The sequence below is a fragment of the Pinus tabuliformis genome, chromosome 1_2 (genome assembly GCF_031772625.1).
Source record: "Pinus tabuliformis cultivar Carrire ecotype Pingquan chromosome 1_2, CPIR1, whole genome shotgun sequence".
Classification (NCBI taxonomy): Eukaryota; Viridiplantae; Streptophyta; class Pinopsida; order Pinales; family Pinaceae; genus Pinus; species Pinus tabuliformis.
Window position 1 is genome coordinate 414581904 of NC_142298.1, and position 5954 is coordinate 414587857.

General features: G+C 34.8%; 1 pseudogene; it reads right to left on the reverse strand.

The window, feature by feature from the left end:
* Positions 1–3039: 3039 nt before the first annotated feature.
* On the reverse strand, positions 3040–3976 carry LOC149206112 (uncharacterized; annotated as a pseudogene).
* Between the last annotated feature and the right edge of the window lie 1978 nt (positions 3977–5954).

The following is a 5954-nucleotide window of genomic DNA, read 5'->3' on the forward strand; positions in this document are numbered from 1 at the left end:
CATTGTCAAAAATTTGAGTCTGCATGGATATTCAAATGCTAACTAGCCACGCAGTGTGGTGGATTGTAAGAGAACATATGGGTGTTTCCTGTCTTTTGGCTCTCCTTCAATATATTGGATGAGTAGGAAGCAGAAATCGATTGCACTAACCACCACGAAGGCTGAACACAATGCTACGAGTTTGGCCTGTTGTGAAGTAGTTTTGTTGAGGAAGCTCTTCAGTGACCTATTTGAGCACATTCTAGATACTACTATGATATTCTGTGACAACCATATTGGGATTTGCCTATCACAAAATCTCGTGTTCACCAACCGCTCCAAGAAAATTGATTTTAGGTACTAGTTTATCGAGTATATGGTACAACGGGGAGAAATAAGGCTCCAACACATCAGGACGGTTGAGTAGATCATTGACATTCTCACAAAGCCTTTGGGGAAGGTCAAATTCTTAACCTTCCGAGAGAAACTTGGAGTCATGGAACATATCTCCTATGAGGGTCCCATATGATTTGGACACAGAGTTATGGGAGCTCCTAGGGACTTGGGGTACTTCTTGGAGCTATGAGTAACAAGAGGGCAAGTGTTTCACCTTCCCCTAGTGGTGCACCAGATACAGGGTCAGTTGTTCGTCTTCCCCTTTGATACCCCAATATGGTTGATATATGTGTAGGGTGAGTAGTTCACCTTCCCCTACCTAGACACATGCATGCAGGGTCATTTATTCACCTTCCCCTATTGAGACACATGCATGTAGGGTGAGTGGTTCACCTTTCCCCACGATTGACATGCATAGGATGAGTGGTTCACCTTCTCTTTTTGGTGCCCCAACACACATCCTACCCATAGAGTCTGAGACTCCTGGAAAGTACCTCTCATATGGCCAAAGAGTTGGGAAAATATGGTTAGGGACCATAGCACTACCAATGGATGTATTGTGTACTTTCGTATTCCCTATGACTAGGATGCATGGTGTTCAATAACTTAATATGGGATCACGGACTGACTTTTGTCAGTGGAGAGTGGTATGATCTTATGACTCACTCTCGATCACTTATTCTTAATTATTACTTCATTAGGGAAATTTTGAGGTCTAAAATAGGTATCCTGAGGAAATTATAAAATAATAGTGGAAATAATAAAATAAGATTAGATTACAGCAAATTTTAGAGGGAAAAAAGAAAAAAATATTTTTTCAACTTATCTCCCTATGGGTTTACTCAAATTTTGAGTGGAAACATTCGTTGGATGCAAAATTTGATTCCTCATCCAAGGAGTACCCATTCTGCATACTTTTGATGGACCCCACTACATAAAAAATTAGAAATACATGAAAAATGTGATTAGAATCACATTTTTTCATGTATTTCTCATTTTTCATGTAGCATGGTCCATCGAAAGCATGCAACATGGGTACTCCTTGGATGAGGAATTAAATTTTGCATTAAACGAGTACACCCACTAAAAATTTGGGTAAAACCTTATAGAGATAAGTTGAAAATACTTGTTGCAAAAGTAGTTTTATTATTTTATTATTTTTTAATCTTTTTACTTTTTTATGCCAAAAATGGTGAATCACCCCCCATGGTTGACATTATCATCATGAATCCTATTTGTACTTATAAAGTTTATTTTCGTTGTACATTTTTCTTAGGAGGCCCATTTTAGACGTCAAAATTTCCCTAATGCATGGTTTAGTAGAGCAGAGTAGAGCAAAGTAGGGAATTGATGATAGGGATGGTACAAGTTGACAGGATGGCATGATGTCAGATGGATTGGTAGGTGGATTTCTCCCTAGTTAAGAGGGAGTGTTAAAATTGGAAACTGCGGCCAACTTCCACCTTAGGATAACTCAGATGATGAAGATGATTACTGCATTAGATTCGTCTTTTTGAGAGGTACAATTTCGATATAAATATCATATGTTTCTAACAAATAGAAATATAATTTTGAATTTATTCTTTCTTGTGGACAAATTGTCAAGGTTGGCCTCAGTCAAATGTAAGCCCATGAATTCCAATGAATGTGTCTCCTCACCCTCGACAATGTGTATAAATAGGAGTGACCTCTTTCATTTGGAAATCATCTCTACTCATCACATCATCTTCTTAATACTCTCTTGATTGGTACGTATAACTTGGAGGCTTCTCTACTTCGCACGTGTGCAAGAGGATGAATTTCTGGACTAGTTTTGGAGGCCAAAAATTCCAGATATTAGGGAAGCGTTCACCAGCGTTGACTTGGACTATTTGACCATGATTTGAATTTGATATGGAGGGAAAAATTATGATTTCTGGAGGCCACATTGATTGGCACAATTTTCAAGATGTTTGGGGATTATTTGACCATGTTGGCTTCAACATTGACTTTCTAGTTTGACCACAGAAATTAAAGCAGACTTTGACTGGGTTGAATGAATTGGTTTTGGGTTAAATTTTACTCCCTTAGTAGGAAAAATTCTTCTCTTGTTGATTGAGATTATTGAAGGGCATGTTGAGGTTGCTTTAACCACCGTTGACTTTTTGGTTAGGGCTACAGTTTGTTGTTGTTGACTGCTGATATGACTTGATTGTTTTGGGCACGTAATTCTGATATTTGTACTCACGCTCTCTCTATTGAACTATTGAAGTATAATAAGAAGATTTGATCAAAGGATTTCCCCATGTTGGGGTTTTCCCCTGGTATCCATCACATCTTATGTCTTCTTGTCTTGGATTCTATTCTGCACTTGTTTCTATGTTCTATCTGCATTTACTATCAATGAGTTTAAGCTAATGTGATTGCTACTAGAAATAATTGGAAATTGTCATTTTGATGCTAAGAGAAAATTGAAGTAAATTGTGCTAAACCATAGAAAATACCATTGTTATCTAAAATCAACAAGATTCCATGTTAATCCCATTTTCCATTCATGTAACTATTAAAATGTTACTTTTATAAACTACCTTTATGCTAGAAATAATTGTGGCACTCAATGCCTTTAATCTTCCCGCTGAGGAATTCAGAATTGTGCTTTCACAGTCAGAATTGTTAAGAAGACCTTTACTGATTTCTAGCTATAAACCAGTTAAGCTTGATTGAGTAAGGCACCACTTTTTTTAGAGCATATTCTAACCCCTGATCCAGAGAAATGTGCATCACTACATCTCCATTTTGAGAAATAAGAATTACAATATCATTAAGTGGAATGTTATACTTTGATTCAAGTGCCTCAGCTAAAGTTGCAATAATGTTTGACTAGTCACATAATCATATAGATGGCAGTAACTATTTAGGACTGTCAACCCAATGCCAAGTTGTGTACAAAGAAATGCAGATGGATCTGGTTTCCTTTATATTGCCACATCTGCCTCAACACTAGTAATATGCTAGCACCTAGATCCACTAGCTCTGAAAGTGCTAAATAATATGTATAAACTCTTCCACCTAGCCTTTCTCCTACTTCCAAAATAGTTACATGACAATTTAGCCACTGCAAATTCCTTGCAACTGCTAGCTTAGAAGGACCTACACCAATAACAATTATCCTTTTCTGACTTTCTCAAATATAATTTCCATCATTGGCCTCTAATGTTGCATTTCACTAGGATTCTTGTTTATCAATTTGTTAGTCCACATGAAAATCATGCTTATGAAGATTATACAAAAAATTTTCACTGTAAATGTCATTAAACTCATCTTCATCATAGGAGTTTTTTGTCTGGTCCAAATCATAATGAACTTTTAGCAATGGATCCACTTCAATTTTTACTCCATGATCCTTTCCTAAAAGAACTTCATTTTCAGTCCCACCAAACCCAAAAATGTCTTGTGTTGCTCGCTTATCATCGTTATGGGAAACAAAAGATTCAATTTCCACCTCATTTTTCACAATAGAGCTTGTTACAGCCTCCATAGTTAAATTCCCTATTATATTGGGTACAATCACTGTGGCTTTATCTATTTCCATAAGAGAAATACCAGATTCTTCATAATCCATTTTATCTGATTTTGTTGACCCAAAGAAGTTCTTTGCAAGTTTGTTTCTCTTCAAATCTTCCACATTAAGAAAAATTGTTTGGTTTTCACCTTCTACCTAAATTTAATTCTTCCCAGGTCAAATATTTTCCTCAGAATACTTACTCTGACCAAGAATGAAAGCAATGTCCTCTTCTCCATGAATCACTGTGTCACCACAATTTTTTGTTTGCATAATCTCTTTTGAAAGCTTTAGTTTTGGCTCAAAATCATATTTTCTTTTCGGTTTTTTCACTAAAACACGAACATTTATATACCTCTGCAGTAGTAATCACGCACATTGTGAGACAAAAATACTCTTCTAATTAGATTTATCTTTTTAAGGTTATAACATATGCATGGAAATACATTAATGATTAGCAAAGATGCAAGTCCTTTTAAACAAGACAAATGCATTAATTTTATCAATCATTTTATCATAAATCAAAGAAGAAAATAATTTTTCAAATAACTAATAAGATGAAATTAAAATGTCATAACAAGAGATATAGTGTATTCATATACTAACATATCACAACTCAATTTTTCAATTGGATATCTAGCTTAGAACACATATATCATTAAATTTGGAATTAAATAGTGGATCTAGAATTTTAAAATAACCAAAAACCTCAATTCTAGTGATTTCCTTGTAATAATATTTTTCCAATTTTAATGAAATATGTGTTTTAGGTGGTTATTTGGGTAACACTCACTTAGGTTATTACACATGTACGAGAGACTAAAACAAAGGACATTTCATATTCCATCATCCCATTCATTATGTCATCAAAAGGAGGTTCTTCTATCTATTCAAGGATAAAAAAACTTATTTTTGACCTTTTGAAATGTCATTAAAAGAATTCTAGTAAGATTATTGTTGCTCAAATCTAATTGAGTGAACATTTTCAGATTTGAAAGCATTGTAGGAAGGGTGCCCGTCAGTTTGTTATTTGTTAAATTAAGCTTCACAAGGCCTAAAATTCTTCCTAACCCCATAGGAATACTACCAGAAAACTGGTTATGAGACAAAATTAGACCTTCAATATACAAATTCATAGTTATGAATAGACAAATCCATACAAATTTTAGTCACTTTTTTAGTAACCAACATGTGTAGTATATTAATCATCTAAACAACCATTTATGTTTTCAAAGCCACAATTGCTTCATCAATGTCTGCCCCCATGTAGCAAAAAATATTCACAGTAATTCAAAACCCCACAATGATTGGATTGTCATTACAAGGAAATGTTCAAACATTAGTTTTCAATTGCAATATCAATCCATGTCTCAAACTATCATATCCAACTATGGTACTATAATCCTTTCACATACAATCCTAATGGCAGCTAAGGGGAAAGCTCTGGCCCTTAGAGCTTTCAACCTTTCAGCAAAGAAAACATGTAAACTAGGTCACCACCGCATTTGTTTTACTTCCCTGTACAGTCTTGTATGCAATAAGTTGGCACACTGCCTCTACAAAAGCCAAGGACAATGAATGGTTTTTTGAACAATCCTAATGGAATGGATGTAACAGATGGGTGAGGTTACATTTAGTAGCTCCCTTGCATCCCTAAAGGGAAGGAACTCTCATGTAATGTGTGGGATCTTTCAAACCTATGTACAAAGGTCACTTTCAAAATCTTATGTCAGATAATTAATGATTTGAAGATAAGTTGTTCACATGAAGTAAAAGTTCTAGATTTTTTTCTAAAGGCACAAATTGAATTCATCAATATCTAGAATTTATTTTTCTTAAGACCTTGGTATTATTTCATACAACATGGTAGAAGCCTATGCTATATGGAAAGTGCTTAAAGTAGCTAAGGAAATGGGTATGCAATCTTTTACTATCATAGGAGATTACAAAAATATTATCAATCATATGGTACATAAATCAAATCCAGGTGATCATCCTTTAAGATTAATTCTTGATAGGAGTAGATGAGAATCAAATT